Below are 18,200 nucleotides of genomic sequence, written 5' to 3' on the forward strand. Positions count from 1 at the left end.
TTTATAGTTCAGAGTAATGAAGGAGAGAGATTCATTTTTCACAGCATACCTTTTTATACTATTAAAATTTTTAAGGTTTATATGTTTTTAAAACCTAAAAAAAAAAAGAAAAGCAGAGTTGAGTGACAAAATAAATAAGGGGACATTGAATTATAACCTAATAAATATCCAGTTGTAACCCAATGAGTATAAAATATCCATGAATCTATACTCAGAAATAAGTGTCTGAAAAAATAAACGAATAAACAAATCTGTGCAGAAAAATTCCAAATAATTTATGTAGATATTGCCCCTTCAAGAAGGTAGAACATTACTCCCCACCCACTAAGAGTGGCTGTTTACAGTGACTTACAGTATTGGGGGTTTGAGGAGATGGGGGAGGATGTGGGGAAACCTGACAAACACTGCCTCACCCAGAGGACCAAGGTTAACATCATCAGTGATAAGTCACGACGACAGCATGCACTCTTGATGAGAACTGCACATCACCTCTGTGGTCTTCCTCCCCCAAATGCAAAAACCTAGGCTAACCATGAGAAAAACCCATAAGGAGGGCTTTCTACAAAATACCTAACCAGTACTCCTCCAAACTGTCAGGGCCATCAAAAACAAGGAAAGTCTCAGAAACCGACAGTCTAGAGGAAAACATGATGACTAAATATCATGTGGTATAGGATCATGAGGCAGAAAAAGGACATCAGGTAAAAACTAAGGAAATCTGAATAAAGTATGGACTTGAGTTAATAACAGTGTATCAACACTGGTCCATTAGTTGTAACAAATATCCCACACTAAGACGTTAATAACGGGCAACCAAGTACAGGATATATGGAAACCCTCTACTATCTTTGCAACTTTTGTATAAATCTAAAACTATTCTAAAATTTAAAGTTTTATTTTTTAAAAAAGACAAAAAGTTCAAAAAGAATATTTCTTAAAAGCTGGAATGCCAAAAACGTTTAAGATACTTGAATAAAGAAACAAACTAACATTTTGGGGAATATTAGTAATGACCCAAGGCAGAAATAAAACACTGAAATGTATAGTATCCCTAATTTATGTGGGAATGAACAAGGTTCTCTTGGGAAAATGAAATACGGAGAACTAAAGTAAAATATACACACAGTCATGCACTGCACAATGTTTCGGTCCACGAGGAACCATATACATTACGGTGACCCCATAAGATTTTATGTAGTACCTTTTTAAATGTTTAGATATGGTTAGATACACAGATACCTACTGTTGTGCTACAACTGATCACGGGATTCAGTACAGTCACATGACGTACAGGTTTGCAGCCTAGCAGCAATAGGCTATGCCGTATAACCTAGGTGTGTAGGAAACCCTACCATCTAGGTTTCTATAAGTGTACTCTATGATGTTCACACAATCGTGACATCGCCAAATGACACATTTTTCAGAATGTATCCCCATCATTAAGCAATGCATGACCATACTTGAAAATTTTAATCGATTTTCGGCTGGACACGGTGGCTCAAGCCTGTAATCCAGCACTTTGGGAGGCCAAGGCGGGCGGATCACGAGGTCAGGAGATCGAGACCATCCTGGCTAACACGGTGAAACCCCATCTCTACTAAAAATACAAAAAATTTAGCTGGGTGTGGTGGCGGTGGGCGCCTGTAGTCCCAGCTTCTCGGGAGGCTGAGGCAGGAGAATGGCGTGAACCTGGGAGGCGGAGGTTGCAGTGAGCCAAGATTGTGCCACTGCACTTCAGCCTGGGCGACAGAGCGAGACTGTCTCAAAAAAAAAAAAAAAATTTAATCTATTTTCAAATTTTGCAGTGATTTCGTACCAACAGTTTAGCTCAGACTTAACAAAAATAAAATGAGAAAATGCCCCTCTCACCATTAGCTGCCGCCAGAAAGGATTTGTTACTGCCCCGAACCTTATCAGTCAGGTCTTCAGTTATGTTCATGTGTCGGTGGATTTCTTCCAGAATTTTGCAGAGTTCTGCTTCCCAATAATCTTCGTCTAGACAGTCAATTAATTCTGCAAGCTGGACCTTTGTGCTGTAGTACCAAATTTTATTTTCATTTTCATTTTCTGATCTTCTCTGTTTAAAAATGGGGGGAAATACTTTATATGTTAGACATAATGCCACTTCTCTGAGAGTTTCATCTACCCAGTGAAAAGTTAAAACAAAGCTTATGCACTAAAACTCAATATATGTGCTCACAAGAGATCCCTGCAGGTCTTACTCAAACTTGATTACTCTGAGAAAGGACAGCTAAAGAACTTGATACAGAGAAAGATGACCTCAAAATTCAGAACCACATGAGAGTACTTTGTGGAAGCCAGTTTCAGCTACATCTCAATCAACTTTAAGATCATCAATGTAACAATATGATGAGCAGAATGTATTTAGAATTATTTTATTTTAATTATTTATTGAGAGGAGTTTTGCTCTTGTCGCCTAGGCTGGAGTGCAGTGGCGCGATCTTTGCTCACTGCAACCCCCAGCCTCCCAGGTTCAAGCGATTCTCCTGCCTCAGCCTCCAGAGTAGCTGGGACTGCAGGCATGTGCCACCATGCCCAGCTAATTTTTGTATTTTTAGTAGAGATGGAGTTTCACCATGTTGGCCAACATGTTCTCCATCTTGTAACCTTGTGATCTGCCCACCTCGGCCTCCTAAAGTGCTGAGATTACAGGCATGAGCCACCGCACCTGGCCTAGAATTATTTTAGAATAAAATAAATTTATTTTAGAGACAGGGTCTCACTTTGTCACCCAGGCTAGAGTGCAGTGGCACCATCACGGCTCACTGCATACTCAGACTCCTAGGTTCAAGCAATTCTCCCGCCTCAGCCTCCCAAGTAGCTAGGACTACAGACATGTGCCACCATACCTGGCTAATTTTATAGTTTAGAAATATTTCCATCAAAATAGTGTAAATGCTTTGCTAAGTTCTGGTTCTTGAAGGAGTTATCTCAATAATATCTCATTCCTCTTCTTTACTTCTGGACAATCGAAGCCCAAACTGAAGAGAAGAGGGGCTTCCCCTCCAGCCTAAAACTCTCCTAAGGTTCCATTCACTTTTAATGGATTTAAAGACTTCAACAGAGATGGTCACTAACTTAAAAGAAACAAGGCAAATTAATGTCTAGGACTAGACGTAGAGGAACACATATAATGGTATTTCTGTTCCCACTCAAAAGGAATTCAAGAGTATGTGTGAGGCAATTGATGACAGCGAGTCTGATTTTCCTGTTTCCTCAATGGCAAACTGAGGGAACTGAAAAAACTGGGCTTTCGGAGATATCTGGCTTTAAATAGGCTAATGTGCTTATAAGATACATGGACATGGACAAAATACAACCTCTCTGTGTCTCTAAGACATTTTATTTACCTCACTTGTAAAATGAGGATATAATAAAACCTGACTGTGTGCCACTATAAGACTTAAAAGTATAATGATAAGGCATCCACCATAGTGCCTGGGCACATTAGTGATCAATAAATGTTAAATATTAAGGTAATAATAAAAATTTAGCAGCATTACAGGAATGAGTCACTCAGTAATTCTGAAGAAAGAAGGGCTATATTAAATCATAGATAAAAGGATACTGGTGGAGTGCCCTTATTCTGAAAATCTGAAATCCAAAATGCTCCAAGGTCCAAAAGTTTTTGAGTATCAACATGCTGTTCAAAGGAAATGCTCATGAGAGCATTTCAGATTTTCAGATTAGAAATGATCAACTGGTAAGTATAAGGCAAATATTCCAAAGCCCAAAACACTTCTGATCCAAAGCATTTTAGATAAGGATGCTCAACCTATACAGTATTCACTGACTTAACATTTTTCTTCTTGAAGCCACAGAAAATTCATGAAAGCATAAAGGAGCAAAACAGCAAATACCTGCTAATCCATTCAAAGAAGAGTTGGGATTTTTTTGGTCTGTTTTGTTTAACTTTTCTCTTTTTTTTAGGGGGGGTGGTGGTGGTGAAGGAGTCTCGCTCTGTTGCCCAGGCTGGAGTGCAGTGGCACAATCTCCGCTCACCACAACCTCTGCCTCCCAGGTTCAAGTGATTCTCCTGCCTCAGCCTCCTGAGTAGCTAGGACTACGGGCACATGCCACCATGCCTGTCTAATTTTTATGTTTTTAGTAGAGATGGGGTTTCACCATGTTGGCCAGGCTAATCTCGAACTTCTGGGCTCAAGTGATCCGCCCACCTGGCTTCCTAAAGTGCTGGGATTACCGGCCTGAGCCACCACACCTGGCCACCCTCTTCAAATGAAATATGGGCATTTCCATTGGCCTAGGTCTTCACCTTGTCTACTTTATTGACTTACATTACTTACCTAGTCCCTGAAGACATATACACATTGCCACCCTTAGAGCTCAACCAAACTGTATTGAATGCATTTATTTGGCAATTAGTGCTTGTATTTTAATTTTCATTTCACATATGTGTTCCATTTTCCTAACTAGATTGAAATAAGCCATTTGATGTACAGAATCCTCTTAGGTATTTTTCTTTCTTTTTAAAAAATTTTGAGACAGGGTCTTGCTTTGTCACTCAGGCTGGAGTGCAGAGGTGCAATCATGGCTCAGTGCAACATCCACCTCCCAGGCTCAAGTGATCCTCCCCCCTCACCCTCTGGCATAGCTCGGACCACAGGTGCGCACCACCATGCCCGGCTAATTTTTCAATTTTTTTCTAGAGACGAGGTCCTGCTATGTTGCCCAGGCTGGTCTCGAACTCCTGACCTCAAGCAATCGTCCGACTGTGGCCTCTCAAAGGGCTGGGATTACAGGCGTGAGCTATTGCGCCCGGCCAACTATTTTTCTTTAAATTACTTTTTGGTTGTCACTTATCTCAATAAATATTAATATATGTTTATAAAACCTTTCTTTTTTTTTTGAGACGGAGTCTCGCTCTGTCTCCGAGGCTGGAGTGCAGTGGCGCGATCTCGGCTCACTGCAACCTCTGCCTCCCGGGTTCACGCCATTCTCCTGCCTCAGCCTCCTGGGTAGCTAGGATTACAGGCGTGCACCACCTACGCCCGGCTAATTTTTTTTTTTTTTTTTTTTTTGTATTTCTAGTAGAGATGGGGTTTCACTGTGTTAGCCAGGATGGTCTTGAACTCCTGACCTTGTGGTCCGCCCGCCTCGGCCTCCCAAAGTGCTGGGATTACAGGTGTGAGCCACTGCGCCCAGCAAACCTTTCTCTTATCTGAACAACCGACCTCAACCACTCAGGGTTGAGTCCCTGTGATAAGGTTTGAGGGTGCCCGAAATGTCACCATGATTCGTCCCCTGGGCTAAGCTCAAACCTAGTGACTTGTCAGGTAAATAAGGTTATTTCCCGATCATACAAACCTATAACAGCGTGAAGTAGGTTTTAGGCAGGGTTCCCTCTTTTCCACTGCAAAGGAGAGGTAAGTTCTTGCTAAGGTGGTCGGGGTCCTAGCTGGGACACTGGGAAGGTGGCGGGAGATTGGAACATGCAGTAGTTGCATTCTGGACTTTACTGAGGCTTTCCGAGTGGGGATTCCATGCAGCAGGTCTTAGGGCCCCCCTCCCTCCGGGCGTGGCAGCCCGGGGCGTGGCTCCTGGGCACAGATCCGGAGCAGTTGTCATTGGAGTCAATTCAGGACTCCAGCTCCAAGCTTCGGAGTTTCCTAAATTCTGGGGGCTTGTCTCCCTGTACCCCACCCTGACTAATTTCCTTCGGTCGCTGGCGCTGCCCTGTCCCTTAGGTCGCTCGGACCGCCCTCCTCCGCGACTTTTTTTTCTTTCTCTCGCTGCCTCTGCGGGAGGGGAACGATATTTGGGCGCCCTCCTGCCTTCCTCTCCGAGCCGCGGAAGGGGAGTCGCGGGAAGGAGGTCCGGCCGGCTTTGGGCTCCAGCCAGGGGTCCGCGGAGACTGTGATCTCCGAAGGCCTTAGAGGCGGGGCATGTCGCGAGCTGCGGGCCTCTCTCAGCCGCGCCACCCGCAGCCGGAGCGCCGTGCTGCGCCAAGTCCAGGCGCCCCGAGCTCTCCGCCCCGGACTCAATGCTCCCGCGCTCCCCCTAGCGGCCGCCGCGCCACCTCGCCCCCTTCCCAGGCTCGGCGGCGGCGCAGCTCACGTGACCGCGCTCCTATAGAGGGAAGAAAGAAGGTGGCGGTTGAAGGCGATATTGAGTGGGCTCAATTCGGTTTAGCCTTCTCCCTCCACCCGCTTCCGCCGGCCAGGCCTCTCCCGCCCCGGCCCCTCGGGCCTCCCAACCCGGCCCCGGCGCTCCCCACCGCCCCCACTGCGCCCGGCCCTCCCCGTCCGCTTTCCCTTCTCCCCTCGCGTGGGCTCCAACAAGAGGGGCCGGCGGGGCAGGCCGACCAAGCAGCCCTCGGCTCCCGCTGCGGAGCGCTGCGACCTGGCCCCGCCGCCGCCCACGTCCGGACCCATCGGGGGCTCTGCTCGCGGATACGCGGTAGTAGCCGGGGCAGGTGGGCAGCCGCCAGGCTGAGGTGGCGCCCAAGATGCGGCTGAGCTCGCCCAGGGTTTGCAGCAGTAGCCGGAGGAAGCCGCCGCCACCGGCCCGCCCCCCGCCAGCAGCAGCGCACCAGGCCGGAGGGGGTCGGGGGCAGCCACCTAGCCCGAACCACCGCGGCCCGGAGGGCCGTCAACAAAGTGGTGTATGATGACCACGAGAGCGAGGAGGAGGAGGAAGAGGAGGGGGGCGGCGATGCCGAGGAGACCCAGGAGTCTGAGGACAGCTAGGAGGATGAGATGGAGGAGGACGAGGATGACTCCGATTATCCGGAGGAGCTGGAAGATGACGACGAGGACGCCAGTTACTCCACGGAAAGCGGCTTCAGCAGCACTGCAGGTACCCACCCAGCGCAGTTGCTGCAGACTCATTCTCCACCTCCTCTCCCCTCCCCCCTTGCTCACTTATGTGCTGTGCATCCCGCTCCGATCTCCCGCCAACCCCGCCGACCCCTAAACAGAGGGGAAATGGGAGGGCACATCAAGTAGCAAAAAACTAGATTTATAAGAGGAAAGAAGCGCATTGTTCAAAATGGAGATTGCATTGTTGCAGTTTGCAGGCCGCACTCGCTTGCTCCCCGTCCCCCCAATCCCCTTTTTTTCTCCTCAAAATTTGTGCCAGTGCAGTGTCTCCACCGGGCAGAATTTAAACTTTGGCAAACACATATCCATTACATTCATTTTTCTCCGCTTGTTTTGGTGTAGTTTTCTGGAATGAAAGAAGCCTCTTGTTTTGCAAACCTCTTTGCATTTCTAATGTGTTTCCTTTCGGATTTTTATTATATATCTGTTCCTTAAAAGGGAATTAAGGATTTGGACAGATTGTGGCACACAAACACACAGAAAAACATGCCTGTGTTCACACCCCTAGCTGTGGTTTTTAAATTGTGTTAAGGAAACGGATCGTTTGGGTTAGTAGGAGAAGCTTACCTGGTCCTGTGTGTTTGTTTTTATTCTTCGAGTGCTGACGGGCCTGTGCAACAGTTGCTGGTAAATGGCTGATTAAAAAGCAAAGCAGAAGTCCAAACAAGATCCAGCCAAATTTGGTAATTCATCCGATTCAAAATTGTTTTGGTTATTTCTAGTTTTTGGCAGCTATGAATAAAGCTGCCCCAAACATTTCCATAATGTTTTTTGTATGAACACAATACTTGTTTCTCTTGAGTAAATACCTAGGAGTATGATTTCAGGGTTGTATGTTTATAAGAAACTGCCAAAACTGCTTTCCAAAGTAGCTGTACCATTTTGCATTCTTACCTGCAAATGTATGAAGAATTCTGGTTGCCCTGTATCCTCCCTAGCACTTGATATTGTCAGTTTTTGTCGTTGTTCTTTTTTTAGCCACCTTAATAAGTATACGGTGGTAGCACCTTGTGGTTTTAATTTGCTTGTCCCTAATGACTAATGGTTCTGAGCCTCTTTTTTGTGCATCTTTTTATTTGCCATCTGTATATCATTGTTTATGGAAAAATACTAAAATCTTTTTTTTTTTTTTTGAGATAGAGTCTTGCTCTGTTGCCCAGGCTGGAGAGCAGTGGCACAGTCAGCACTCACTGCAGCCTCCACCTTCTGGGCTCAAGCCATCCTGCCACCTCTCAGTCTCCCAAGTAGCTGGGATTGCAAGTGCACACCACCATACCTGGCTAGTTTTTTGTTTGTTTGTTTGTTTGTTTTAAATAGAGATGGGGTTTTGATATGTTGCCCAGACTGATTTCGAATCCTGGGCTCAAGCAATCTGCCTGCCTCGGCCTCCCAAAGTGCTGAGGTTACAGGCATGAGCCGCCATGCCTGGCCAAGATACCAAAATCTTTATTTAAGATGTTTAATTGGATTGCTTTCTTTATTGTTATTCTTCTTTTATTTTTTTAAGACAGAGTCTTGCTCTTTCACCCACGCTGGAGTGCAGTGACCTGATCTTGGCTCACTGCAGCCTGTCATTCCCCTCGACCCTGGGCTCAGGGTGATCCTCCCACCTCAGCCTCCCAAGTAGTTGGGACCACAGGTGCATGCCACCATGTGTGGCTAAGTTTTGTATTTTTAATAGAGATGGGGTTTTGCTATGTTGCCCAGGCTGGTCTTGAACTCCCGAGCTCAAGCAATCTGCCTGCCTTGGCCTCCCAAAGTGCTGGGATTACAGGCATGAGCCACCATGCCTGACCAATTTCTTATTATTGGGTAGTAAGAGTTCTTTATATATTTTGGATATAAGTGCTATGTTAGGCTGTGTGATGTTCATGTATTTTCTCCCCATCTGTGCCTTGTGTTTCATTGTCTTAGCAGTGTCTTTTTCCCAGAGCATAAGTTTTAAATTTTGATGAAGTCTGATTTACCACATTTTTTCTTTTACAGATTTGGTGTTCATCTAACAACTCTGCCTAACCCAGACCTTGCCAGACTTTTTCTGTAAAAGGTCAGATAGTAAATATTTCAGCCTTGCTGTCCCTGTTGCAGCTCTGCCGTTGTAGCAATGAAAGCAGTCATAGACAATATGTAAGTGAATGAGAATAGCTGTTCCGATAAAACTTTATGAACACTGCAGTTTCAATTTCACATAATTTACAAATTATCAATTATATTGTTATTCTTTTGTTATTACAAAAACGGTAGTGGATTGGCCATGGTTTGCTGATTCCTGGCCTGACCAACCCAAGTTCACAAAGATTTTCCTCTCTGATTTTGTTGTGCTCATTATTGTTCCACACCTTCTTTTTTCACTGTTTCCTTAAGGTGGAGTGTACATATGTACATGTAATATTTTGGTAGATTCATACAATGTGTAATGATCAAATCAGGTTAATTATGCTATCCATCATCTCAGATGTTTATCCTTTGTATTGGGAAGATAACAAATGTTCTAGCTATTTTAATATATACACTAAGTTATTGTTGACTCTAGTCACCCTACTGTGCAAACAAAAACTAAAACTTATTCCTTCTATCTGACTGAGTTTTTATACCCGTGAATCAACTTGTCTTCATCCCTACCTGCTTCCCAGCCCCCAGTAACCATCATTCTACTGCCTATCTCCATGAAATCAACTTCTTAATCTCTCACATATGAATGAGAATATGCGATACTTGTCTTTCTGTCCTTGGCCTATTTCACTTAACATAATGTCCTGCAGTTCTATCCATGTTGCTGCAAACAGGTTTTATTTTCCAAACCTCTAGCTTTATAGATGAAAGATTTCACTTTTTTTTTTTTTTTTTTTTTGAGACGGAGTCTTGCTCTGTCACCTAGGCTGGAGTACAGTGGCACAATCTCGGCTCACTGCAATGTCCGCCTCCCGGGTTCAAGCGATTCTCCTGCCTCAGCCTCTCAAGTAGCTGGGACTACAGGCACCCGCCACCATGCCCGGCTAATTTTTGTATTTGTAGTAGAGACGGGGTTTCACTATGTTAGCCAATCAGTTCTCGAACCCCTGACCTCGTGATCCGCCCGCCTCAGCCTCCCAAAGTGCTGGGATTACAGGCGTGAGCCACCACGCCCGGCCCGGATTTCCCTTTTTTTTTTTTTTTTTTGAGACGGAGTCTCGCTCTGTCCCCAGGCTGGAGTGCAGTGGCGCAATCTCGGCTCACTGCACCTCCGCCTCCCGGTTCACGCCATTCTCCTGCCTCAGCCTCTCCGAGTAGCTGGGACTACAGGCACCCGCCACCACGCCCGGCTAATTTTTGTATTTTAGTAGAGACGGGGTTTCACCGTGGTCTCGATCTCCTGACCTCGTGATCCCCCCTCGGCCTCCCAAAGTGCTGGGATTACAAGCTGAGCCACCGCCCGGCCCGGATTTCACTTTTTAATGGCTGAATAATATCCTATTGTGCATATATACCTCATTTTCTTTGATTTTTCTTTCTTTCTTTTCAAATAGAGATGAGGGCTCACTATATTGCCCAGGCTTGTCTTGAACTTTTGGGCTCAAGCAGTCCTCCTGCCTTGGCCTCCCAAAGTGCTGAGATTCCAGGCTAAACCATTGTGCTCCTTTATGCATTTTTTTTTTTTTTAAGACAGAATCTTGCTCTGTTCCCAGGCTGGAGTGCAGTGGCACGATCTTGGCTCACTGTAGCCTCCACCTCCCGGGTTGAAATGATTCTCGTGCCTCAGCCTCCCAAGTAGCTGGGATTACAAGCGCCCACCACCATGCCCAGCTAATTTTGGATTTTTAGTAGAGATGAGGTTTTATCATGTTGGCCAGGCTGGTCTCAAACTCCTGACCTCAGTTGATTCACCTGCCTCAGCCTCCCAAAGTGCTGGGATTACAGGCATGAGCCACCATGCCCAGCCCCTTTGTGCACTTTTAAAAACATATCTTAGAATTTGTGATATATATTTTATTTTCATTTTCATTTGGTTCACAATATAGTAAAATTTCTTTTATGACTTACTCTTTGACCCATGATTTGTTTTAAAACATTAATTTTCAAACATTTAGGGATTTCCCAGATATCTTTGTTGTTGGTTTCTAATTTAATTCCATTATGGTTAGAGAACATACTTGGTGTGATGAATTAAAAAAAAAATTTAGAGGTTTGTATATGGCCTGAAACATTGTTTGTTTAGGTGAATGTTCAGTTTGTAATAGGAAAGATGTGTTCTGCTGCCGTTAGGTAAAGTGTTTCATAAATAATAATTAGGTCAATTGGTTGATCATGTTAAGGTCTTCTCTATTCCTTGCTGATTTCCTGTCTGCTTGTTCTAGTGATTACTGAGAAAGGAGTGTTGAAGTCTACAACGATTGTTATGGGTTTGTTCTGTTTCTCCTTGAAATTCTGTCTGTTTATGCGTCCTGTATTTTGAGGCCCTGTTATTAGATGCAGAAACATTTACAGTTTTGTCCTCTTGATGATTATTTGACCCCTTTATCATTCTGAAATAACCTTTATTTCTGTTAATAATCATTATACTAAAAACCATTATTTGGCCAGGCATGGTGGTGGCTCATGCCTGTAATCCCAGCACTTTGGGAGGCCAAGGCAGGTGGATCACCTGAGGTCAGGAGTTTGAGACCAGACCGGCCAACATGGCAAAACCCTGTCTCTACTAAAAATAGAAAAACAGCCTGGCATGGTGTCACACGTCTGTAGTGCCAGCTACTCAGAAGGTTGAGGCAAGAGAATCACTGGAATCCAGGAGGTGGATACTGCAGTGAGCTGAGATCACACCACTGCACCCCAGCCTAGGAAGCAGAGCAAGACTCCATCTCTAAATAAACAAATACATACATACATACATACAGGCCAGGTACGATGCCTCATGCCTGTAATCCCAGCACTTTGGGAGGCCGAGGCGGGTGAATCATCTGAGGTCAGGAGTTCGAGACCAACCTGGCTAAGATGGTGAAACCCTGTCCCTACTAAAAATACAAAAATTAGCCAAGCACGGTGGCAGGCACCTGTAATCCCAACTACTTGGGAGGCTGAGGCAGGAGAACTGCTTGAAGCCGGAAGGCAGAGGTTGTAGTGAGCCGAGATCGTGCCACTGCACTCTAGCCTGGGTAGCAGGGCAAGACCACGTCTCGAAAATAGACAGACAAACCATTATTTAGTACTAATATAAAGTTAGTGTTTTACATTAGTAATATTATACTGTTTTTGACTAGTGTTAGAATGACATATCTTTCTCTACCCTTTTGCTTTTAATCTATATATCATGATATTCATTTACTTGTCAATTTGTAAAAATAGAGATGGGGTTTTGCCATGTTGCCCAGGCTGGTCTTGAATTCCTGGGCTCAAGCCACCTGCCCACCTCAGCCTCCCAAAATGCTGGGATTATAGGCGTAAGCCACCATACCTGGCCACATCATTATATTTTCAAATGGTTTCTTGTTTTTTTATTTTTCTTTTAAATGTAATCTGACAGCGTCTTTTAATTAATGTGTTTTGGACCATTTACATTTAATATGATTGATAATGACTGGATTTAGGTTTCCTATTTTATTATTTGCTTTCTGATTATCTCTTTTTTGGGGGGGTTTCTTCTGTTTCTTTTTTCTGCCTACTTTTGGAGTAACTGAATATTTTTTAGTGTTACGTTTTATTAAATGGCTTTTGGTCATATCTGTGCTATGTTTTTGCTGTAGGAATTACAAAATATATACCTAACCTACCTACTTAGAGTTAGCATTTTACCTCTAAATGAAACGTGAAAGTATTGCAACCATATAAGTTTCTTTATTCTAGTCCCCTTCCCTTATAATTGTATATATGTGTGTGTGTGTGTGTATGTGTGTATATATCTATATATACTTTAAATGTATATAGATATATAAGTATGTATCTATACTTTCAATGTATGTCTACATGCATACATTGTATATGTATGTAGACATATATCTACATACATTGAAAGATATATATCTACATACATATACAAGGCATGTATGATACCTTTGGCCGCTACATCCTTCTTAAATTTCCTGTTGCCACTCATGACCCAATTTCCTTGACCAGTTATTCCTCCTTCAAACATCCCTCTTACATGTGATAGTCCTCAGCATTTAGTTTCCTCAACTTTCCCCTAATTATCAGTTGACGCAATTACCACCAAAATATCAATGACTTCTAGATCCATTTTCCTACCTAGACCTCTCTTCTAAACTCCAGTTATGTATTTCCAACCGCCTACGTTGTCCCTGATAGACTCCACATTGTAGGAAATAAAAAGAAAGGAGTTATAAAAGTTTAGGTTCAAAGCAAAATTTAAAAACTCATAAATGAGACAAAGATTTAGTGATGATAAAGGCTATGGTCCACAATGAAGATATAAAAGTAATGAACCTTTCTATAAAACATGTATGTGATAGAGCCGGTCCCCAACTTTAAGCCTTTCAGTGATTCAAGTAACTGCAGAACATCTTTAAAGCAGTGAGAGAAATGTCAATCCAGAATTCTATATCCAGCAAAAATACCCTTCAACAATTAAGGCAAAAAGAAAAAAAAGACATTTCAGATGAAGAAAATCTATGAGAATGTGTTGTCAGAAGTTCTGCTATAAAATAAATGTATAAGAAGGTCTCTAGGCCAAAGGAAAATTATACCAATGGTAATACTAGAACTTCAGAGATAAAGAAAGAGCAGCAGAAATGGTATCTGGGAAAATTTTAAAACACAAATGATTGTTTCTCCTCTTAAGCTCTTTAAAATATGTATAGTAGTTGAAAGCAAAAGTTAAAACACTGGTGAGACTTCCAATGTATGTAAATATATATATAGAGAGAGATAGATACATATATCTATATACATGTAGAGGTAATAGTGGTAGATATTTTATGGGGCTGATCTGAGGATAAAATAAGATAATGCACTTTAAAGTGCTCAGCACAATGTCTGGCAAATGGCACTCTATAGGCCAGGCATGGTGGCTCACACCTGTAATCCCAGCACTTTGGGTGGCCTAGGCGGGTGGATCACTTGAGGTCAGGAATTTGAGACCAGCCTGGCCAACATGGTGAGACCCCATCTCTACTAAAAATATAAAAATTAGCCAGGTGTGGTGGTGGGCTCCTGTAATCCCAGCTACTTGGGAGTGAGGCGGGCGAGTGGCTTGAACCTAGGAGATGGAGGTTGCAGTGAGCCAAGATTGCACTACTGCACTCCAGCCTGGGCGACAGAGCGAGACTCTGTCTCAAAAAAAATAAAGCACCTATGAAAGCTAGCTGGTGATTTTTGTATTATTACCGACACAGAAGATAGGGATTGGGGGCAAATGGAGTGTACTCAAAGAGCACAGCCTTGTTCAGTAATAACGTGAATACCAGATTGGGACACTATTCCATATGAAAAGGTGAATCCTTGTAACATTTGACAAGTAAGTTTCATAATTTTTAAAAGATTTCAATGCATCACAGATTATTTCTTCTTGATATGCCATTCATGGTTTATAGATGTGTAATAGCAGATTAAATAATTAGATTTTATTAGTTCTGGAATATTAACCTCTGCTGGAAATGAACTTCCCCCTTCCCTATACCAATACTGAGTGAGGCCTCTTTTCTCACATACCAATTAGAAATAAAGGGACAATGTTACAGTTTTTCCTTCTAGAAACACACATTATATAGAGAGTTGTCTTTTGAAGTCTAGAAGTCTGAAAACACTAATTTTTTTTTTTAGAATTAATACAATAAATGTAGGGGTCAACTCTGAAAAATCTACAGTGGTTTCTGGGATTTAATCTTGGCATGACTTTACCCTGCATCTCTGCCCTCGGCAGGTACTTTTGTTTATGGGTGTCATTGGTTGAACAAATAATTGTTTTAGTTGCTACAATAACTAAAACATGATCTGTGCTCTAAGGAGTCAACAAATGAGCCAGGGGAGCATGAGTAATTGCCTGTAATATAATTGTGCTCACGCTGTCATGGAGGACGGTACAAAGTGTCAGAAGCACAGCGCCAGGAGGCACAGCAAAGGGTAGTAGAGGTGACATTTGAGCCTGGCCTTGAAAACCGTCTAGGATTTCTCAGAATTTCAGCAAAGTAAGGTAATTTCTGTCTAAAATATATAGGCAAACTTTTTATTAAAAATATGAGAAATTAATTAAATAACAGATTATGACCACAATGCAGATTTAAAACCCCAGGCATGATGAGTGCCATTGACCAGTTCATCCAAACAGTTCAGAGAAGAGAACATCCATGTAGATCCTTCTTGTATTACAGAATACAAAGGAGCAGAAAATTTTGCCTCAGTAACTGCCAGGTCATTCTAATTAAAGTACCTATACATTGTAATATAATTCCTCCATTAAGGTAATAACCGATCAGGTGGTCCAGAGTCTGTGTCATTCAGTCAAGAAATTCACTCCCTTAACCTAGACTGTGCTGGAAATTCATTGACAATTTTGGTCTTTGGTTCACTGTTTTTCTTCAGAATTCATGCAGACCACTTGACTTCCTTAGCATTTTCTTTTGTAGGCGTATATTAATGTCTGTGGTTAAGCTTCGGCTTCCATTTGCACCAATCCTGTTGTAATCATGCCTCCTGAGGCATCTTTTTGCTTCCCTTGCATGAGTTTCCAAATCCTACTTTCTACTCGGTAAGGGAGTACCCATTTTCTTTAAAGCAGTGGTTTTCAAACTTGCCTGCACATCAGAATTATTTGGGGAGAAGGATAAAAATACAGATCACTGAGCTTCACCTGGGATTCTGTAAATTTGGGTTGCATTTGAGATAACTTTTAACAATTTGCCAGATGATTTTTGCTGCACCTCCACTTCAGTTTTAGGAAGCACTGTTTCAAGGCAGCTTTTCAAACTTTAATGACCATAGAAATCACCTGAAGATTGTGAGAAACTGCAGATCCTAATTTAGTAGGCCTGGGTTTAGGCCTGAGATTCTGAATTTCTCTCAAGTGTGATAATATCAATCCCTTGTTGAGTAGCAAGGTTGTTCTTTGTTTTTTTCTTTTTTTTTCCAGGATCTTCATGACATTCAATGAGTAGCAAAGTTTGAAGATAACTTCTGGAATTTCATCTAATGTGTACTCATCTGGATCTTAGGGGAAATAACCTATCAGGTTATAGGGAGGGAGGACCTTTAATAACCAAGCTAATGTGTGGGTTGTTTACCTCTCCCTATTATGCAAAGGTATCCCTTGCACACACTGAAAACTTCTTAGACCAAAAGCATTATAGCTCTAGTTTGCCTTGAAGGAAGTAGTATTGTCTATAGAGTATGTGAGCCATTTTCTGCCATAAAATGTTCAAATGTTCTCTCTCTCTGAAGCTTTGTTCATTGTGTCTGGTGGAATTTTGGTTCTCAGGGAGTAGACACCTAGCCATGCTTCTAATGTGAAGTGTCTACTAGCCCAGTGGTCTCTATTTTGGATTTGAACTTACTTCGACCCCCCACCTGATGCCTTACCATTTAATCATATTGTGATTCAACATTTTTGTGTCCACATTTTTTATTTCTTATTATTCCTTAGTTCCTATCTGTAAGATCATAAAGTCCTTTGAACCAAACACAGTTGGTATTTCATACACACGTTAAAAACTGAGCTGTGAGACTGGACATGGTGACTCACGCCTGAAATCTCAGCACTTTGGGAGGCCAAGACAGAAGGATCACTTCAAGCTAGGAGTTTGAGACCAGCCTGGGCAACAAAGGAGGACCATGTCTCTAAAAAAGAGAATTAGCCGGGCACAGGGGAGTAGTCCCTGCTACTCTGGAGGCTGAGGCAGGAAGATCACTTGAGCCCAGGAATTCCAGGCTGGAGTGAGCTATGATAGTGCCACTGCACACCAGCCTGGGTGACAGAGTGAGACCCAGTTTCAAAAAAAAAAAAAAAAAAATCGAAGCGTATGATGAGGAAACTTCCAGGAAAATGCTCTTATTTTCTGCTTTTAGAAACCAAAAGAATGTCTCATTGTGGGGTGCTACCATTATATTCAGGAAGTTTTAGAATGAAAAAGATTCTGAATTGTTACTTGCTAATTTTATTTCAGAAAGTGGTAAAATAGCTGTGGAGTACAGACCCAGTGAAGAGATTGTAGATGTCAGATGGGAAGAACTACACAGTTTAATTCAAGTATGTGGGGATAAAAACTCAAAGGTAACAGGGCCGGGCACAGTGGCTCACACCTGTAATGCCAGTGCTTTGGGAGGCCAAGGCGGGTGGATCATCTAAGGTTGGGAGTTCAAGACCAGCCTGACCAACATGGGGAAACGGTGGCGCATGCATCCCAGCTACTCTGGAGGCTGAGGCAGGAGAATCACTTGAACCAAGGAGGTGGAGGTTGTGGTGAGCCAGATCATGCCATTGCACTCCAGCCTGGGCAACAAGAGCGAAACTCCATCTCAAAAAACAAACAAAAAAAAACTCAAGGTCGGATAACATAGCCAGTGTAACCATAATTCAAAAGAAGCAGCAGAATTTGGAGGATAATTTATTCATTCTCAGGAAAATGTGAAACTCTGAAACTGCTTTTGAGTGCAGGGTATTTCTGGGCTTTTCCAAAGTCTTGACCCTTGGCTCTGACCCCTTATTTGAAGTTTGGAGAGCAGAACTGAGGACTGTATTACTACAGTTGTGGACACAGGAGAGGGGTTAGTCTTCCCCAGCCCCAGGAGCAAGGGATGCTGGGCTGCTTGAACACAGGCCTTTTTAGAACTCCCTTCAAACAGGATACCAGAGAAGTGGGGAGAATGTAACTGACCTTAAGACTGATTGTGCTATGGCTTTCAAAAACTATAATGCCTTTCAATATGGCTTATTGCTTGGATCTCATTGTCTCCCATATACCTTGGGTGGACTATTTTGCTGATGATCTTTCTGTCAATCATTTACAATCTGTGCTGCAAAATGAGGTTTCGGTCAACAATAGACCACATATATGATGGTGGTTCCATAAGAGTATAAAGGAGCTATCCCTGTACAGGCATACCATTTTTATCTTTTTGTTGTTGTTGTTGTTCTTATGGAGTCTCACTCTGTTGCCCAGGCTGGAGTGCGATGGCACGATCTCAGCTCACTGCAACCTCTACCTCCTGGGTTCAAGTGATTCTCCTACCTCAGCCTCCTGAGTAGCTGGGATTATAGGCATGCACCACCATACTCAGCTAATTTTTGTATTTTTAGTAGAGACTGTTTTTCGCTATGTTGGCCAGGCTGGTCTCGACTCCTGACCTCAGGTGATCCACCCACCTCTGCATCTCAAAGTGCTGGATTACAGGTGTGAGCCGCTGTGCCTGGGCCCATTT

General features: G+C 43.1%; 1 long non-coding RNA gene across 1 annotated transcript; it reads left to right on the top strand.

Annotated features, from left to right (window-relative positions):
* Positions 1-6,583: 6,583 nt before the first annotated feature.
* Positions 6,584-17,034, top strand: LOC115834102. Its single transcript, XR_004029197.1, has 3 exons — positions 6,584-6,837; positions 8,847-8,987; positions 16,946-17,034. It is a non-coding gene; the product is annotated as an uncharacterized LOC115834102 (long non-coding RNA).
* Positions 17,035-18,200: the final 1,166 nt, after the last annotated feature.

Source organism: Nomascus leucogenys, unplaced genomic scaffold (assembly GCF_006542625.1).
Source record: "Nomascus leucogenys isolate Asia unplaced genomic scaffold, Asia_NLE_v1 000757F_102708_qpd_obj, whole genome shotgun sequence".
Lineage (NCBI taxonomy): Eukaryota > Metazoa > Chordata > Mammalia > Primates > Hylobatidae > Nomascus > Nomascus leucogenys.